Consider the following 21,256-nt stretch of genomic DNA (forward strand, 5'->3'; position numbering starts at 1 on the left):
CTGCAGCAGTATGACTGAGTAAGTAGTGCCTGCACCTACCTGAGAAGGTAGAGCCTGGGATTGACTGCAGCTCAAACCCAGACAGGAAAGCAAGAAAGAGAGGAACAACACAGGCTCCCTATCTTGAAAGATAGGCTGACTAGAGGAGAAGGGCTGAAGGGAGCCACAAAGCCAAGGGGAACAGATTAGAACACACTTATTTGAAAAATAAAACTACATTGTCAAGTTAAGTTTTAAACAAAGACACTGTAATACAAATACTAGTTTCATTTCTCCCATGTTCACCATACTTTTAAGAGTGGAAAGGCTCCCTAGAATCTGTGGCTGATATATACACACAAGCATATTGATTTGCTTTCTAAGAAACTGATTTGCTTTCCAGGCTCACCATGGCAAGTATCAAAGGACCAGCGAGTAGGCAAAGCTAGGAGCAAAACCGCAAATTTATTTTTTTGGTCAGCTAGCTTCAGGGAAGAAGGTGTGGAGGGTGAGGTCTGTCGGCCTCCGGCAAAGGAGGCCGAGAGAGTCGCCCGGTGGAGCTCTGGGGCGGAGTTCCTGCAGTCTCGACAGGAGTGGGGGCTGAGGAAGTGCGCGCAAAGCGTCCGCGGGGAGCGGCTTTTATGTCCTGGGCCTGGGAGTGGGAGGGCAGTGGGCAGGACATAGGTGGGTCGGGGCCGGGTGGTAGGCGTGGCTAGGCGGGTTCCGGTTTTTCTCCGTCGGAGGTCGGGTTGCGCCTGAGCAGTCGACCTGTGTCTTTCCCTGGCACGGGAAAGTTGACGGTGAAGAACCCGGAACTGCGCCATCTTGCCTCCGTTCCTCCAAACACATATGTTTCTTTTTTTAAAATTAAGTACATATTCCCTTCCTTCTTGGCCTGGGCTAGGCCTCCATAGTCCCCACACAAAGACAGCAAATCTATGTCCTGTCCAGAGAAATACTGTGCAGCCTGCCTGGAAGAGATAAAGCTGACCCACTCACACTCAACAGCGAGAGATCTAGAGCCAAACTCAGGGAATTCCTCCCAAGGTAGTGTTAACATTCATCTTGGACCCAGGTCCCCTCCTGCTTCCGCCTTTCCCCAGTCCAACGCTCTGGGTTCCTGAGCTGCTGGGTGTGTGCCCTTCCTTAAAAATAGCTCTCCCACCCCCACTTATTCCTAGTAACTTACACCCATTGTCTCTGAAAATAAACTTTTATTTAAAAAAAAAATAGTGATTCACTGTAAAAACTGAAGAGAGTTTTAACAGATTTTATAATTAGAAGCATGACTGATGAGTCAAGGTTTTTCCAAGTTTCAAGAAGCAAAACGAAGGGGTCCAAAACCCGGAGGTTTGTCTCTATGGCTATGAGACTAAACACGACAGCACATTCAGCCTGCCCAGAGCCAACACTGCTGAGGGTTGATGTGTACACCAACAAGCCTCAGAATGGCTTCCAGTTATTTTGCCCTGGTGCTGAGGGTAGCAGTCTCTAAAGGCAATTCCAAAGGGGGCCCTCTCTCCACGGACAGGTTCTGATTGACCACCTAAGAATGCACAGAGCATCTCCACGGGGTGCAGGAGGCTGCGAGGCCATGCCAAACACAGAGATTAAGAGGTGGCTGCACCCCCTGAAGTCAGCTGCATCCCCTGAGGTCGGCAACACCACCGTCCCAACTGGGTAGAAATGGATGATTATTAGATGTGTGTAATGTTGAATTCAGGTGGTTTTGATTTTCTTCCCTATCCATTTCTCTATTTTCCAAATTTTCTTCAACAAGCAACTACTAGAATATAAGCACAACAAATCTGTTTTTAAAGCTATAGTACATTACTTCCCTTTTTTTGATTTTGTCCCTGCTGCCTTCAAGAATCTAAGACTCTGTTTACGAAGAAAAAAATCCAGTAAGAGTAAAAAACGATGAGTATAGCATTCATAGAAGCTCTGTGGTCTACCAGGGAAGGACCCGAAGCTGTAATTCTATAGTTTACCACCAGATCTAGAATCTAGAAAACTTCCCAGAGGACTATTTTACTGAAAATGTCAGTGACTCACTGTACTTTGTGACCGTCATTTCTGTGACCATTGATTTGCTAAGTTTGAAAATTTAAGTTGAATGTTTATTCAGCAATGTTGGCAGCTTCATTGCTGCACATAGCTCAGCCATCTTGACAATAAAAAGTCACCCTCTGTGAAGCCCAACATTCTATCTCATTTAACCATTTTCAAAGGAAATTGTGCATCCTTCTTAAAACAACATAAAATCAAGTGGGGTCATCTTTTGCACTCCTTTGAAAGCTTGACATATACTAGTGGATGTTTACTGATTTTAAACTTTTAAACATACCCAAATCAATCAGATTCAAATCCACGTGAGGGTGGATGGCCATGAAATATGGGGGTGGCTCTTCTTTCTCTTCCACACCTTTCAGCTATCGCTGCCGAAGCAAACATGCATGCCCCCTGCAGACTTCTTACTTAACACACATCATCTGCTCTTGGCAATCAGAGAAATAAACTTACTAGAATGGGGTGTGAATTCAGCATTCATAAAGTCTTACCCATGTCCTCAGGGCATCACACATGCACCAGTTTATGCGGTTGTTTTGACGGACACTGACAACTATGTCAGAGTTGGAAGGTATTTTCACTTCTTTATTTCATGGCTCTTGGCTGTGTTCTGCATGATGAAATTCTCTCCACCAGATAAGTGGGTGTCAACTGTATCTGGTTTTCTCTATGTGGGTGCAACTATGAATTATGACAAAGTACAAAACCACGTTTTTTGCTCAAAATGTGTGAATTCATTCCACATTTAATGTATGCCTCATATACCCCCGAAGTAACAGTCACGATCTTTTATATGAGTGTTTATAATGAAGTTGCAGTGATTATGTGTATAGAGGGAAGACCAACCAGTTAATCCTATAAAATCAAAAGCGTGTACCCAACAAGTATAAAATTCTCTTCCTCAAGGAAAACCTACAATGCTATCACGCACATTTAAAAGACACTGCCATCTTCTCATTTTCAATAAATTATTCTTTCAGGATTTAAATTTTCTCTCTCTCACCCTCTCTCCCGCTTTCAGAATAAAGGAGAAAATGACCTAGCGCTGCAACAACAAATTTGAGAGGAAAACATAAAACACAATTACTGGTGTACTAAGTAGTCATTTCTCACTGTTGAGTCCACAGTGTTCTGTGAATTTAAAAGTTAATTCTGACTAAAAGTAGGTGATGCGCCTTATAACAGTGTTTGTACCAAATGTTTATTTATGTCCCAAGAAAATTTATGAATTCTGCATTCAAGAATTATGTTTAAATAAAGAACAGAAAATTAATGGATATGATCTGATTTGACCAAAGACATCTGGTTTTGGTTTAAGTGTCTCACTGTTTCTACGTTTCCCCTCTTGATTAAATTTAAAATAACTTCTCCTGGATTGCAGAAGTCTGTGTGGACAATTATACCTTGTATTGGTTATTAGTAGAAATCACACCTCTGAAGCCACTTTCTGGGAAAATGCAATGGAACACCCCTCTTCCAATTCAAGACGTGCTCGACTATAGCTTAACAGGATAAATGAAGAATGAAAAGCAGTATGGGCATGTCCTGTAACATACGTGGCATCCCATGATATTAATCCTAACACGTTTCTCAAAAAATGCTCCTGAATCCTCAAACGTTGACTACTTGCCTCGCTGGCGTCTAGGTTTGTCGTTTCTATGTGGCTCAGCGGCATATTCCATCACTGGCCCAAAAAGCTGTCCAAGAAAACCCACATGACAAGAACAGGCCCCTGTCGCCAGAGCCGCCATAATTACCCGGCTCACGGTTTATTATTTACACATGAGCAGCGCAGCTGTGACACATCATAACTCAAGCGTATGTGTAATAAGTTACCGCGCCGCAGCCATCTCCTGCCCTGCCCCTTGACAAAATACCACATGATGACTTCTCCAAAGTCAGGCGAAAACTGCTGAAGCAGAAGGAAGTGCCACGAAACCTGGCTACCTCCTATTTATCATACAATTTCCTGACTGATGGCTCCACAAACCAGCTGCTAAGTGCTGTGTACTCTACTGTCAGCAAACTAACGGGCTAAATGGAAGACAGGGAGAATAATGTGCAGAACTGGTGGAATCAATTTTACTGAGGGAATTAAAATTATTCCAGGTGGGGGTGGGTCTGCGGAGCAGTGGTAAGCAGTCAACTGTACATGCTTATAGTTGCAAAGATGATTTATTACAGACCTGCGAGAGGTTTGACTATTGTGCCCGAGTCCTCTTACACTAAACAGAGATTTGAAGAGTGTGTACTCTCCCAGGCTTGAGTGGAATAGTCTTTAAACCCTATAACTATGTAATTGGCTTGACACATGTTTAAATTAAAATGCATAGCAAAAATATTTGTGCTGGGTAGAGTTGTCAGTATTCCATTTCACACTGGCTGTCATCATGTTGGGCATTAAGGATCTCATTAGAAATGAGAGGCATTGATTTTTAGGTCTCTTCACAACAGCCTGGGTTGATCATAAAACCTGTAGCCAGAGAATAACCGAGAAAGACACTTGGAGATTTATCTCTAGTTGCATCCTTCTCCCAAGAAATAGTTTTAGTATCCTCAGGCTATAAGATCTCTTGGATGCCATCCTGGGAAACTGTCTTTTAAGGTTTGAAATTTACATACAAAAATTGCAGATTAAAAAAGAGAGATCAAAGTCTCTCAGTTAGTGCCCTGAAGGAGTAATTCACCAAATGATACTTGAATGGTCTGAAAGTGCCCAGGAAACAGTGCAAGAGTAAACTGCCAAGTGCAGAAGTCCTCATGGATGACTTAAATACTGAAGTCGTCTGTACACTGGCCTTGGATACTCGACATCTGAGCTAGAGATGATTTTCTGTCATTAGAGTTAGTCTTGCCTGTAGGAATGGCCAGTTCCCTCAAACTCATTCAATCATCTGCCATTAGCAGAAATATCATTAAACAGCATCTGCTATGCTACAACCAAAATCACCATCCAGCTTCTATAAAGTGAAATGTCTCAAGTGGGAGAGGGAGAGAGCGGAAGAGAGAGAATGAGAGATCCGACTGCCAAGAACTCACTCTAGTGAGATAGTAGAGAGGAAGCCCAGGCCTCATCACTGTCTCTTCTCACCATGGAGCTTCTCCAGTCATCATCCTCGTGCCTGCAAGACCTTTTTCCAGGGCTCAGTGCACTGTGGGAGGCCATTTGGACTGACTCCAAGACCCAGACTGACTTACTAACTCAGACAACCTTGCAATTCCTGCCTATGGATGACATGGCACCAGAAATGAGCTGATCCACCCTCTGAGGACACCCCAGGTAACCTAACAAGGAGAGTCTAGAGCAACACGTTTTGAGCAAGGCAGTCTGTGGCCCGCCATGATCTACTGTGAGTGGAATCTAAGGAGTGCTACCCCACAGGGCCCTGCTGTGGACTTGCTGGGCAGGATCCTCATGGCATCACCTCATGAAGCACTAGAAATCTTTTTTCTGGTCTCACAAGCATATCGCATGGGGTTAGAAACTCCTCCAGAGTCATCAGAATGAGACATCTTATTTATACGATCTTCCTCAGGGTAATGCAAGTTTAAAGAAGCTATGGTTCTAGCATACTCTAGAAATCTTGTAAAAATGCCCTGAATCTTTTTTTTAAATTATCTATTATTTTGTCACTTTACACAATGGCAGGAGCCTTAACTTGAAGAGTATATGCTATAGCAGGAATCTGCAAACTATCACATGTGGGCCGGTTTTTGTAAATAAAGTTATTTTTAAATTTTTTAATTTTGTAGATGTACATATTTATGGGTCACATGAGATAATTTGACACAGGCATGCAACACATAACAATCATATCAGGGCAAATGGGGTATCCATTACCTCGAGCATTTATTATGTGTGCTATAAACAATCCAATTATACTCTCTTTGTTATTTTAAAATGTACAATTAAATTGCTTTTGACTATAGTCACCATGCTGTGCTAACAAACACTGGGTCTTACTCAATCTTTCTTGTTTTTTTTTTTTTTTTTTTTTGGTACCTATTAACCATTTCCACTCCCTGCTCAATCCCCACTATCCTTCTTACCTTCTGGTAACCATCCTTCTATTCTCTATCTCTCTGAGTTCAATCATTTTAATGTTTAGGTCCCACAAATAAGTGAGATCAAGTTCCTTCTGCACCTGGCTTATTTCACTTAACATTATGACCTACAGTTCCATCCATGCTGTTGCAAATGACAGGATTTCATTCTCCTTTATGCCTGAATAGCACTCCACTGTGTATATGTACCACATTTTCTTTATCCATTCATCTGATGATGGACCCTTAGGTTGCTTTGTAAATAAAGTTTTATTGGAATACTGCCATACTCATTTGCTTACATATTGCCTATGGCTTTATTTTCCCACACCAACAACAGAGCTGACCAGCTGAGACAGAAAACACGTGGCCTAACACATTTGTTATCTTATCCTTTATGGGAAAAGGTTGACAAACCCTATTCCAGTGTACCATGATAAAGTAATTTGCAGAAATTATTAATTTTGAAAAAAATATCAACTTTTTCTTTATTGTGTTGTTTAAGGGATAACACTAGGTACGTCAAATATTTTCAATGCACTTTCCTTAAATGCCAACTTGTGTGACTGACTTAATATAGTAAAAGTGTTCATATTAATCATCAATCAATAACGAGATATCTCATCTACCTTTAGCAAAACCTGTAACAAGTAGACAAACTTCAAGAAAATGGATGAAATTAACCATAAATCTAGCAATAATAGCAGTAGCTAAGCATTTGAAAATTGAAGTTATCTTATAAATTAAGTAAAACAAATACAAGTTTACATAAAACACTAATTAACAACAAAAACTAAGCTATTTCTAAAACCCAATAAGCTTTTACTTCTGGCAACTACCCGACAGTCTTAACTCCTGGTGTATAAACTTCCACGGACATTCCCCGCTACTCAAATAACAAGCTTTTTATCATTTCTTTTGTGTAAGCATGCAGACTATTAAATTAATTAGTATTTTAGACCTAAATGCTACCCATTGCTACACTCTGGTCACACCTACAATTCATTCTTTTTTTTAAACAGTCAGATAGATCCCTGCTGTGCTCCTCAACAAACATGATCATGTGTTTCCCACAAGAAAATGCCAAATGGTCCTCCGCAAGTGAACTGACAAAAGAAACCTCTGCCTTTACTGCTTCAAGTATGTCCTCAGTCGTGAACCAACAATTGATCTCGCCCCTTTCTGGAAACTTCTAATTTCTTCTGTCCTTAAGTTGCATGTTTCTCCCTTCAAGATCACATCCAGTGGATGCCCAATGGTGGAAAGAGAACCACATCTACCTACTGGCTGACCAATCATATCCTTCCAAACAGAGACTCTGGAATGTGTCTTGCCTGTGATTCCACATACATGCATCCAACATTTTTGTTGTTTTCAGCTTTCCTGCCAGGATAAAAGAGAAAAAATAACCAGAGGGAAAGGCAGCAAAGAGAAATAAAGAAAGGTTTACATCCATTCTAGCTGAACTGCAGAACTCTCTCAGGGAAATCACATGCAAACATATAAGGAATCACTTAGAAGTGACAAATCCATTTACTCTGAAATATGCTAATGGTGTATTTTCAGTGACAATAAATACGCTTGGAAATTAAAAATGGAAATTAGTTACTAGTGACAAATTTTTACATCAAAGACTGTATTTTTGTATCACAAAATTCAAAAGTCACAGTTATAGCTCTAAAAATATACACTGGGATTCTTTTTTTTTTATTTTTTAGATTGAGTCTCACTCTATTGCCTAGGCTGGAGTGCAGTGGCACAATCTCAGCTCACTGCAGCCTCCACCTCCCAGGTTCAAGCGATTCTCGTGCTTCAGCCTCCCGAGTAGCTGGGATTACAGGTGCCCACCACCACACCTGGCTAATTTTTGTATTGTTAGTAGAGATGAGGTTTCACCATGTTGACCAGGCTGGTCTTGAACTCTTGACCTCAAGTGATCTATCCTTCTCAGTACACTGGGATTCTTAATGGAATTAGAAGTTTAAACTAAGTCTGGTTTAGTTAGGAAACCAACAACTGATCCACAAAGGGGAGGTCTGGAAGTTGCATTCTATTCAAAATTAATCTGCTGCAAAAAGACCTTTCAGTGTTGCAAAATTAGCAGAAGCAAGTAGCAAGATGTAAAAGCAAAATAACATAGTATGTTTTATAATAGTATACATCTTGTTAAGGAATCCTCTTGACATAAAATAAGCATTCCCAAAGCGTTATCATTATTCTCCTGAGTCTTGTTTCTTTTTAAGTTCTATTATCAAGACAATCCTGAGAACCAAGAAGGGAAAATTTTATTATCTACTCAAAAAAGTTAAATGATCTACCCAGTGTTGCATGAAACTATGGCCTTATGATGCAAGTTTGGTGTTCTTTCTATTCCAATACCAGAGCACACCGGACTTGGCACTTCAAACGTGATCCTGCTTCGGAGACAGCAACCCTGAGGAGCTCTCAGGCAGCACAAATGCAGGCCTGCCAGAGATTGTCGGGGCTCAGGCTCAGCATATCAAGAGGTTTACCCTTGTCTTCACAGTTGTGCAAGAGAGAATGCTGTCACCAATCATAAAGAATCATTTCCAGAAATATTTGGAAGTCTCTGGAAGACCAGCAGTATTTCAAGAGTGTGCTGGTTGGCAACTTTGTAGCAATTAAGAAATGAATGAGGCACATTCATTTTGCTCAACACCAGACAAGAAGCTCTGAAGGATTATTGACTCTGCTTCTTTCATCTGGACCATCCACTCCATCTGTAGTTCCTGTAAATCAACAGCTAAAGGTCTTCCAAGGTTTGCCACATAAATAGTAATTCACAAAAATAATAAAACAAATCATGACAAACACAAGTGCAATTCACTGAATACTTTAATGCAGGTCAGGCATGTGCAATGCCTTTTAGACTCACCTCGTTTATTTCTTCCTGCGGCCTGACCCTGAGAAGCAGGTACTGTTCATACGCCCATTCTTATGGACAGGGAAACTGACCTTCTCCAGTGTTACATGGGGAGACAGTAGTAGAGTTATGTGTCTTTTTTACTTCAGAACCAGGGTTCTACTTCTTGACACAACAATGTCAGAGTTAAGGCTTTTTATCATCTCTTATCTAAACTATACTCCCTACACCAGCATCCCTAAAACCAAGTCTGAACCATATCCTTCCCTTCTCCCAAAATGTATAGTGGCCCAGGATAGCCTGCCCACTCCAGTCCAAGTTCTTCACCATGAATTTCAGGCCCCAGTAACCAAGCTCCATCCAGGACACCTCCCCATCCAAGAGTCAGTGCCCCCTCAGGTACCATGCACTTCATGGCTTACGGTGTCCCCTCAGTTGAGGACAAATTCCCTCTTACCTAAGTCTTACCCCCACTTCAAGACTCAACACAAACACCTCCTGCTCCGTCAGGCTTCCCAGGGGCTCTGTGGGATCACGTGCTCCTTCCTCCCTTCTCCATAACCTCCCTTCAGGTTGGCTGGAACCAGTAGGGACGACCCGAGGAATTCTACTTGGACCCGCATCATGTCCTCCCCACCACCTTGTCCTCTGAGGGCCCTGTGCTCATCCTCAGTGCTCTCCCTCAGACAAGCATGCGTTTACTGAACACAGAGTTTATACCGGCACAGCCATGCGGGTGAGTACACCACACTGCCTTTCCTGCCAGGCAATATGGGGATGAGTCCCTGCCGGGGTGCACATACCCACAGGTCAGAACTGTCTTCTTTCCCTCCCAGGAGGTCTGGGGTGTGAGGGCAGAAGAGGCTCACTTATCTGTGTATACCCAGCAGGAACTCAATAAATGTCTGTTCTAGGAAAGGTGAAAAGGGGAAGGAAGGACATGAAAGGAAAGTGAGGCTACGCAACGACAGTGGTGTACCAAGCAAGCCATCCCTCCTGGAAACTGCAGGACACTTCCTTCTACCTAAGGGGCCTCCAACAACAGGCAAAATGAGGGGAACCAACAGGTATGGGCTGTCTCCTCTTTGGAATCCCCCCTGTGCAGTTTTTTGCATGCTTCCCATGTTCAGAGTGAGCACAGGGCCAAGGCCCAGCAGATGCATGCACAACCCTGGAACAAATCCTAGCACTCTTTAGGGCAGCTTCCAGCCTGACCAGGCTGCCTGCCTTCTGCTGGGCAGTGAGTAACTTCATGTGGGCACCTCACCACCCTACCCCACGCCACCACCTCTAAGACACGGCAGACACTGGTGGGCGCTCAGCAATCACACTCCTGGTTGGGACCTTTCCACGACTCGGAATGCCCTTTCCCATCAGGGAAACACTGATGGCTCTGGTGAATTCGGGATACCTGATCAGGCTGCTAACACCCATATGGAAAAAGCTCTTTGACACAAAAGGTTGGAGGTCAAAAGTTTAAAAGCTCATGACAGAAATGACAGGGGCCCCTTTGCCCCCATCACCACCTACTTTTTTTTTTTTTTTTTTGTCAATAACATCAAAGACTCTGGCATGTACTTAATGCTATTATTGTTACGCTTTGGAATCCATTGAAATTCCAGCATGTTTATTGCACACTGGGAGCACTAAAAGGCTCCACTTTCTTGTCCCTTAAACTCTGAACCCTCACTGTCTAAGAAGCATCATTGTTTGCAGAAACACACAAAGCTTTTAAGCAAAGAGTTTGTTTTAAGGGTTTCTTTCACCATGACTGTAAAATAATAAAGCACACGACATGGCTTCCTTGAAGGGAAGAGCAAGGAAACGATAGAAAAGGGAGAGAATCCCCCACTGCTTAGGAAGAAAAAAAATCCACTTCACATTTTTTGGCTCATGGGTGTACAAGTGGAAAACATTCCCCATTTTTCTTCTATTTCTCCTTTCTCTGCAACCCTATGTTAGCCACAAGTTGCACATTTTATACACACCTCAAAGACATTGGCTATGTGAGCATCTATCAAAAGGTACCATCTGAAGGAGTCCGAAATACCTTTCTTCTTTAGAATGCCTTCTCAAGTCCACCATCCACTCTGCAACTACCTCATACTCATTCCTGGACATGCAGATAAAAAGCCCCACAGCTGCCTGCAGGCTGGTTCAGAACTACTCCAAGCTCCACTCTCTGAAGTTCCTACTAGTGGCTTCCTCTCTTGTTGGCTACCCTTCCCTTCCTTGCTATCTCATCTGGCTTCCTATCTTGATTATTAGCTTAATTCCAGTTGGAATGCTGAATAAATTTCAGACTATCTCTGACTGACTGCCCCTTAGAGCACCTGCTCCTATGGTAATGCCTTGGATGTCTAACCTATGCTATAGGCAAGAGGCACCCTGCTTGGGCCCGCAAGCCCGCCATGCCCATAAAAGGCGGGGGCCACTCATTTCCTACTCTTCCCCTCCATGATTCCTGCAGTTCAGACAAGCTAATATGCTCAGACACACCCCAGAGGAATTCAGTTTGCCAGCGTTCTGTTTTAGGACTGGGGAGGATGATAGGCTTGGGGGTATCAACAAATCTATTCAGCTGGGCTCTGTTGGGGACTCTCCTTCCTGGGGAGGCACTGGTCCTGAGGCTGCTTTCACTGAGCCAAGGCCGCTGGCTGTCTGCTGCCTGTGCTTCCCTGAGGCCTCAAGCTCTCTTGCCCACTTCCGATTCTGCAGCCTCAGTGGGTGATCTCACTGGCCCTTCATTTGGACTCAGCAGCTGCTCACCTTGTCTAAAAAGACTCAGGCTCGAATGTGATCTCCACTGAGTCCTCTCCTCCCTCTCTACAAAGTGACCCCTGGCTTCTAGACCAAATGCATGGGCCTCAGTCTTCATAAACTATATTTGGTAGGTATCTGATGTCAATGATGTGCATGTGCCCCAAGGGGCCCTAAGGACAGAGAACACGGTCTACTTCTGGAATCTGCATCTACACCTTGTATGCCTGGGTCCACACCTACAGCCCTAGGTGTGGGCCCAGCTCTCCATTTCGCCCAAGGCGGCTGAAAAGGCTCCCCCATTTAAAGATATATTTTCTAGATTTCTTTAAAAACAAATTACGATAATCACTATAGCCACAGTTGAGGACTACAGCCTCAACACGTGGACGCGTAATAGCGGACACACTCACACAAAGAGGACCCCGATCTGCACTTCCTCAATGAGTTTCCACTAATCAGAGGGTGTGGCCTACACTGATTTCGAAAGTGCAAGATTGCTTCTCATGCTTCTTTGCTGTTTGCAAGTGTTACTAAAGACTTGAAGCATGATAATACGGGATTTAAACAAAGCATTTTTTAAAAAGTGTGGATTTAATAACACTAGGCAACAGACCAAATTGATGGCAACCTACTGGTCATGTTGACACCAATATATACTTGTACAAAATTTATCACCCTCAATATGAATCCTTAGAAAAGCCATCCTACCGAGTTTCCCCGACTCCAAAATCAGGAAAAGGCCAAACACTCAGCACACTGAATGATGCATGCTGCGACCCTTGGCTGGGTACACCCTTCCCGTGGGAATCCATCTGCTCTCCATTTCGCCCAAGGCAGCTGAAAAGGTCCCCCACATTTAAAGACATATTTTCTAGATTTCTTTAAAAACAAATTATGATAATCACTCTAGCCATGATATAATTTTTCTTTCATCCGTAAAATAAGGCCAGTAAGACTTAACTCTGTTGACTCCACAAAGTTGTACAAGGCCCCAGGTGACATAGGTGAAGGTGGTTCATAAATTCTAAATAACAGTCATGCATCTCTTAACAATGGGATGCATTCAAAGAAATATGACCTTAGGTGATTGTTTCATTGTGTGAACATCATGGAGTGCACTTACACAAACCTAGATGGTGGAGCCTACTACACACCCATGCTGTATGGTATAGCCTATTGCTCGCAGGCCATAACGGTAAGGTAGCATGTCCCCATACTGAATCCTGTAGGCAACTGTAACACAATGATAAATATTTGTGTATCTAAGCATATCTAAATATAGAAAAGGTACAGCAAAAATGTGGTGGTATTAAAATGTTTTTAAAATGCTACACCTGTAGAGAGCAGTTATCATTAATGGAGCTTGTAGGACTGGAAATTGCTCTGGGTGAGTCAGTGAGTGAGTGGTGAATGAATGTGAAGACCTAGGACATTCTTGTACACTACTGTTGACTTTATAAACACAGTACACTTAGGCTGCACTAAATTTATGAAAAATAAAGAAAAATAAAGTGATGTTCTGATGTCACTCGCTGATAGGAATTCTTCAGCTCCATTATAATCTTATGGGACCACTGTCTCACAAGTGGTCAGTCCTTGACCTGAATATCCTTAGGCAGCACGTCACTGTACCCACGTTTAAGAAGTCACTGTTCCTTCTAAGTTCTTCTTCCTCAACATAAACATCCAAGTTACCATGAGAGTCAACAACTTCATGTGGGCGTCTTCAGCTTTGCAAGTAATCTGAAGGTTCATGCCATGCTTCTCTCTTGCCCTCAAGCCTTCTCTGATCATAAGACCCAAGAAGAGGCCTACATATCTCTGTCCCTAAGTCAGGTCTGTGGCAAGGACCTCACTCTGTCTCCTGAACTTCACAATAGACAGACACTGTCCTCAGCTTAACCATCAGGGAAAAGAAAAAAAGTTACAGCTACAAATATGCTCAAAAAAGAACTATCACTTACTGAGCACTTACACATGCTAAGGACTGCCCTAAACACTCTTCATATATTTTCTTGTTTATACCACATGACAATCCAAGGAAGTAGGTATTCATATCCTATTTTGCAAATGAGAAAATAGTGATAGAGAAGGTAAGAAGTTAAAGTCAGTTAGCAACTGACAAAGCTTGGCCTCAAGTTCAGATCTGCCTCACTACAGTGCTCTGGAAGCTACGGCAGGGTCAACTACCAAGGCCTGGGGCCTGTGCAGCCCCTGGGCCTGTGATCATAAGGGCCCGAGCATGGTTTAACGTTACGCAGTAGCCATCTTGAAATTCTTAGTACTTTTTCAACAAGGGCTCCCGATTTTCTTTTTGCACTGGGCCCCACAAACTATGGAGCTGGTCTTGAGTACAACTGTATTTCCCACAAAAGGACTCCCACCTCCAGCCTTCTCTGCTCCACCCTTGCCGACAACAAAAGCTAACAGCTGCTAACCGACATTGTCATGGGTACATTGGGTGATCACACACATCCCGTCCTCACTGCCCAGGTACAAGTCTCCTATCTCACCCAGGCCCTGCCTCGGGCTTACACTTCTGTCCCCTTGCCCCAGTCCCTCAGACATTTCTCCCAGGCACCAGGAACCCAGCCCAGCAGGCAGCGCGTCCCTAGCCAGGCCGGATCTGGCAGGACACAGGCCAGACATCAACCCCACGACGACGCTCTCTTGCTGCCCCTGGGGCCTGCGCACCCTGTGTTAACACGGTCGCCATCTACCGGCCCGCTGTCCTGAGGGCTAATTGGGCTTGTTTCAATCAAGACGGAATACAGCAGAAGTCCCTCTACACATAAATAAATCACAATTACTAACTGCAAGAATCCAACCGCTCTCTTCTCCCCTCGTGGCCGCTGCAGAGGAATTCCCAGGCCAGCCAGGACTAGCACAAAAGCCCCAGACTGGGCTGCAGCAATATCCGCTCGCTCGGCTCAGTTTATTATTTAAACAGTTCCTTAACGACTCTTCCCGGAGGTGAGTGAGGCCAAACTGTTTTCCTTCCCTCCACAAAGCAGATATGCATGGCTTATTTGAATGTCTCTAACGTTTACTTTAGTCCCCAGTTAAATACCTTCTACCGCAGAGTCAAACAAACAGTTCACTTCATTAGAAAGGCAAACAATTTAGCAAGAGAATACCACCAGCACTTGAGGGGAACCAAGCTGGGCCTCCAAACCCTCTGCCCAGGGAAGCAGGGCCGGTGGCGGCCCAGGCAACAGTGCGTGGAGCTCACTTCAAAAGCCTTTGCACAAATACTTCACACATTCACTGGTAATTAACAGATAACCCCGAAGAGATTATCTGCCCTGCGGCCAAGGACCCTGGAGGATTATCCACACCACCCGTGCAGGAGAAGGCAGCGCCCAAGAGCACACCTTTTTCTCTGCAAATGCAAGTGGATAAAGTCATCTGAGAAAACACCAAAGTGAGCAGCTACACCTCCCCTACCCCGGTGAAAATAATGAAGCAACACCTCATTAAGATAGTTATTCATTTAAGCAACAGCCAGAAGTTGAAAAACACATGGGCTGGAGCAGCAAGAGGACACAGGGATGGAAAGTTCAAGACAACAACCAGGGCAGGAGCGCAAAGCCCTTGGTGTGCTGTCAGGATTCCAGCTCAGGAGTGGAGACAACGCTGTTCCCAACAAAGACTTGGGGCACACTAAAAACACCGTGGGGGCTGACCATGAGCAGGTTAAAGTCTGGGCCCTTCTTTGCAGAGACCCCGAGGCAGGGTCAGCTGCCCATTGAGGTTTGAAGCCATCTGTCGCACAGCAGGCAAGCCCTGACTCTTAGTCCAGTGGGCACCGCACTGCCCTGGCTTTTATCTCAGAACCAACCATAGGAGGAACACACCAGGGTCAGCTCCTTGGTTGACCAACAGATGACAAGTTATACGTATCCATCGAGGGCACAGGATTTGGGGCTCATCTTTTATTTTATTTCATTTTATCTATCTATCTATCTATTTATTTATTGAGACAGAGTCTTGCTCCGTTGCCCAGGCTGGAGTGCAGTGGTAAGATCTCAGCTCACTGCAACTTCCGCCTCTGGGGTTCAAGCAATTCTCCTGCCTCAGCTTCCTGAATAGCTGGGATTACAGACACCCACCACCATGCCTGGCTAATTTTTGTATTTTTACCAGAGACGAGGTTTCACCATGTTGGCCTGGCTGGTCTCGAACTTCTGACCTCAGGTGATCCACCTGCCTTGGCCTCCCAAACTGCTGGGATTACAGGCGTGAGCAACCGTGCCTGGCTGGGTTCTTGTTTTCAAAAACAGAAGAGGGCCCAGCATGGTGGCTCATGCCTGTAAAAAATGTGTTTCTTTTCTAAGTAAGAAACACATATACCCACCACCACTGTCCCCCACATATACGGGCACCACAATAGTAGACAATAACATCAAATAAAAATGGGGTGGGTAGTGCAGCTGTTCCTATTATACTTAAATTTGGGGTTTCACCCATGCTGTGGTTGTTCTGGACAGGGTCAGATTAAGCAATTTCAGTGCTTATGGTTCTTAAGAATTTGGTAAACCTCAAATGCCAACTGCAATAAATCATACAAGTCTCTATTATAACTATAAATCACTCATGAAATTTAATACTGTCATGAAGAGTAATTAAATGCTAATGTAACAAACTTACAAAAGAAAAAAACAAACACATTAATGGGGAAACTTAAGAGTTAGAGAACACTCCTGTATGGGAGCTTTCAGAAAAATATTTGTCCCCAAAGAATAAAGACTGTTTTCTTATCCAAAGCCAGAGGTCCTCAGGAGGTAAAAATCAGGAAAGGGGCACATGCCCCAAATAAACTCAGGACTGAGCGCTAAAGTCCAACTCCCTTCTTCAGTGCAGAAAAACAATCAACAATTGACTTTCATTCTGCATTATCCTATTAAGGAAACAAAGAGAAAGGACATCAAGCAGGAGAGGCCAGTGCCCAAGAAGGCTCTTGGGGTTAAAGGAAGTTTCAGGAAGGAGTCACGGGAGTTCCCTCAAGGTCACTACCTCCCTTGCACTGCCTGCCCTTCAAATCATTGCTGGGTTGATACTCAGCTGTTCTTAGCTCTTCAACGATGCTCTTTTTTTTTTTTTTTTTGAGACGGAGTCTCACTCTGTCGCCCAGGCTGGAGTGCAGCGGCACGATCTCGGCTCACTGCAAGCTCCGTCTTCTGGGTTCACGCCATTCTCCTGCCTCAGCCTCCTGAGTAGCTGGGACTACAGGCGCAGGTTTCACCGTGTTAGCCAGGATGGTCTCGATCTCCTGACCTCGTGATCCGCCCGTCTCAGCCTCCCAAAGTGCTGGGATTACAGGCTTGAGCCACCGCGCCCGGCGATGTTGACTCTTAAAGTTTAGATAGGACAATTAGAACCAGGAATTCTGTTCTGGGCTGCTTCAGTCCTAACACTTCAGGATTCAGTAAGTAGTTGCTGAATACAGGAACAAGTCAAAACCAATTCACTAGGCCAGGTGCGGTGGCTCACGCCTGTAATCCCAGCACTTTCGGGGGCTAAGGCAGGTGGATCATCTGAGGTCAGGAGTTCGAGACCAGCCTGGCCAACATGTTGAAATCCTGTCTCTACTAAAAATACAAAAAATTAGGGCATGGTGGTGGGCACCTGTAATCCCAGCTACCCAGGAGGCTGTGGCAGGAGAATTGCTTGAACCCGGAAGGCAGAGCTTGCGGTGAGCCAAGATTGAGCCACTGCAGCTTTAGCCTGGGTGACAAAGTGAGACTCTATGTCAAAATAAATAAATAAATAAATTGTAAAAAAAAAAAAATGCACTCTGCAGACCTAAGTAGCACTGCCAGGTCCCAGGCCCCACGGATTCCAAGAGCCTAACAAGCAGGTTGCTCCAAGGAGCCCCAGAGGGTAGGAAAGTATGTAGACTGAGGAGTCACAAAGCCACCACAAGCACAACAGCTCAAAAGCATCCCAGGTCCAAAGATGGCACATGAGGGAACAGTGGGCAGAGGACTAGGTAGGGGAAGGATGAGGGCCAGAGGAACCTCCTCTCCTTGAGGAAAAGCCTTGCTCAGAAAGGTGACCAGGGGTGTGGAGAAAAGACATCACAGACAGGCACAGCCTGCTCAGTGTTGCTTTCCAGCATCGGTCCTCCAACTTGACCTTGCCTCCAAGTTACTGCAGAGCTTGTTACAATGAAGACTGCTAGGCTCCACCCCAGCAGTTTCTGACTCAGTAGGCCTGGGGTGGGGCCTGAGAATTTGCATTCCTAGTAAGCTCCCAGATGAGGCTGCTGCTGCTGGAGACCCTCCAGGAACCAGGGAAGCATGCAAGAAGACGAGGCCAGGCCTGTGCAGGGCTCTTATACCATGCCAGAGAACAAGGAAGGCTCAGCAGGAGACTGGAATGATCAAACACGCCTTTTGGAAGTATTACTTTGGTGGTAACATGGAGAGTGAGTTGGAGGGGAATGAAATTCAGGTGGAGAGCAAGAGATGTAAAGACTCAAAAAACCAAGGCAGGGTAGTGGGAATGGAGATGAATGGGGTGGAGGAGGGGCTCTGGGTGAAGTAGAAGAAAAGGATACAGGAGACGGGTGAGAAGAGAAAGATGGAAAGTGGGCTGACTCTAAGGTTCTGGCCCAGGTGAGTGTTAATGATGGTCCTGGGACCAAGGCAGCAACAGAGAAGGAAGCAGGAGAGGACACAAGAGGAGGGAGGAGAAAGCATGGATTCAGCCTGAGACGGATGGGGTTTGAGGTGTCCACCACAGCCAGGCTCCTGGTAGATGTCTGGAGGCAGGTGAATCTGGGATTTGAGAGCCAAGTCTAGCCTAGAGATGGAGGCGGGAGAGGCGATCACAGGAGTGGATGGCGACATCAGAGTGAGTGAAATCTCTGGGGAAGGTATAGGAAGAGGAAACCTGGAGAGAGGCTGGCAGTTAAGGGATGAGGGGAGGAAGCAGAGTTGTGCAAGGAGGAAATAGAAGAGACACAGGACAACCACCCGTCAGGGGCATCCGAGGGTCCAGAGGGAGGAGGCAGTTTCAGGCAAGATGCACAGCTTCCGGAGCCAGGGTGTGTGCACTGCAGGAGCTGACGGGTGGAGAAGCCAGGGTGAACACTGTGGTGCACTCCAGGATGTTCGGCTGCAAACAGAGAAGACAGCGCAGCAGCTAGAGAAGACCCAAGGCCAGGAGCGCTGTGTGGGTGTTTTGACGCTGTTTATGGGTGGAAGGCACTGGAGCCACTGAAGTGGAGGAAGAATACAGTGAGAGAGGAGAGTATCGATGGGGTCAGGGTCCCTAGAATCCAGAAGAGGACGCAGGTTAGCTCAAACTCGCTTCCCCAGAAATAAAGGAGAGGGATGGGAGAGTACAGGAAGGGACTGGCTTTAAAGAGTGTCCAGTGTCAAGTAAAGCACCTGATTTGGTCTCACCCCTAAACAGCAGGCTCACAGGAGAAATTTCAAACTTGGTAGCATTGCTGAGTGAGAGGCCATGGTTTAAAAGGGGAGCAAGGTACAGGGCATTCCTCTTGGCAGTTTCAGCCTGAAGGATGCATTCAAAGCGGTCACACCTTTGATGCCCACTGGCAAGGAGAACTGCTAGGATCCTCCAAGAGCGGGTGTCCAGGGTCCCTTCAGACTCCTGACCCTCCACTTTGCCTGCCTTAAGCAGCCACATCCCTCTCTGCCTGGAGAGGTGGAAGGAAGAGATTCTAGAAGCCAGGTCAGAGCATGGAGAGTTAAGCAGCAAGGGCCCAGAGAACTGTGCCATGGAAATCAGCCATGAAACCAGACTCCAGCCAGGGAGCTCCAAAGGCCTGGTGCCACCAAAGATAGGTTATCTCAAAAGACTGTTGCCTAAAAGTTGGATATGATTGTGAGGGTTGGGGAAACACTTGGAGGCTGGGCTGCAGTGGCCAGGCCAAGCCAGGTTTTACAAGTTCGCAGCAGCTGCAGTTGCTCTGCGGCCAGCCTCAGGGATGTTTAATAAAAAGCTGTGCTCAATTTCACCCTCTTCATGTCCCTGAATTCAGTCTCTTTATTTATAGCCCCAGACTAGGCATGCAGTGGGAAATCAGAGGGGCCAGGAAAAGGAGAGGGACCGGAGACAGACAGAGACAGAAAGAGTTAACAGGCAACAGCTTTTAAAGGGTAAAGCGTTTCAGAAACAGAGAATTCACTGGCACTCCCTGCTGCTTTTATTGCTTTCGCTCAACAGCTGGAGAAAATGTTTGATCAAAATATTTGTATTATTGTGTTTAAGTGAAATGACATATGACAGCTCATTATCCCAAACTCAGAATTCCCACAGCATCTGTCACAGCCACCCTATTAGAGACAGTCGCTCCCCCTGGAAGATGGAGGGGCAGGGGGCGGGAGATGTGAGACAGGAGGCAGCAGGCATCAGACCCCAGACAGTCTCAGCCTCACAGGCCCTGGCCCAGGCTCTGGTTAAGCACGGGGGATGCTGCTGGAGGGAGACACAGGTGATGCCTGGGGCCTGCTCCGGGAGCCCCCCTCCCGTGGACACCAGCAGCCCGCCAGGAGCATGGGAACCAGCGGGGGCTCTTGTGTCCAAGGAAATGGCCAGGATTCCCTCTCTTAGATATTACTTGGCAAACAGCATTTACTGATATAAAATTTAACAAAATGTCTCTCTCAAGCTTTTGTCCTTTGAAAGAAGAAAAAATAGCTTTTTTAAAATTATCATGCCATTTTCTCTATCCTGAAGGGAGTAAAGGTGTAATACTGCAGAGCTTGGCTTTATGAGCCTACGTTCCTCTCCATGACAACCTTCGAGTAAGGGCCCTCAGTTCTGCTCAGGCCATGTCCTTCTTACAACACCTTTAGTGGACAGATGTCAGGGTATATGTTCTATACCAGACATGCCAGGGAGGGAAAATCAGCTGCTTCCTGTGTGCCTAGCCCATTTCTGTGAACTTACTGGCCTTATTCAAATTCCATGACAATCCCAGGAGGCATATGATATTATCTCCTCTTTGCAGATCAGGAGACTATGCTCAGAGAGGTTAAGCAATAAGCCCAATGACTCACAGCTGAAAAGTGGAAGAGTGAGGACCTAAAGCCACAGCCTTGAGTCCCTAAAGCAGACATATTTTCCACAACCTGCAGGTGCGACCACAGAGAGAACGACACGTGAAGAAGAGTGCTCAGTGGCCGTGGGAAGGCAGGAATCAATGTGGATGTACTTGCACATGCCCTCCTCATCACGCGCTGAACAAATCCTCATTCTTAGACCATAGAAAATTTTGTTTTTATCCCCATCTCCGTCTCTGTGTAACGTACTAAAAAGTGATTCACACTAATGGAAAAAGATGCTCTACATTTCAGCCCCATGTCAGTCATTTCCAAAAGCAAACCTCAGGAGCCTTCCCTCTTGAAGTTTCTGAGTCCCAATCTCCTCACCTATAGGATCAGGGAGGTGATGTGTTTCTGCTTCCTGGGGTTCCTATTCGATGTACGGCAGTGGGCTCTGAGACAGTTCCCCAGGACAATCTTGTACACACGACTTCAT

The 21,256-nt window shown here is 45.3% G+C and overlaps 1 protein-coding gene across 2 annotated transcripts in view; it reads right to left on the reverse strand.

Moving 5' to 3' along the window:
* Nucleotides 1-21,256, reverse strand: part of GLI3 (GLI family zinc finger 3) — a 262,787-nt gene that overhangs the window by 113,913 nt on the left and 127,618 nt on the right. The gene's annotated exons all lie outside the window — the stretch shown is intronic.

The sequence above is a fragment of the Piliocolobus tephrosceles genome, chromosome 8 (assembly GCF_002776525.5).
Source record: "Piliocolobus tephrosceles isolate RC106 chromosome 8, ASM277652v3, whole genome shotgun sequence".
Taxonomy (NCBI): Eukaryota; Metazoa; Chordata; class Mammalia; order Primates; family Cercopithecidae; genus Piliocolobus; species Piliocolobus tephrosceles.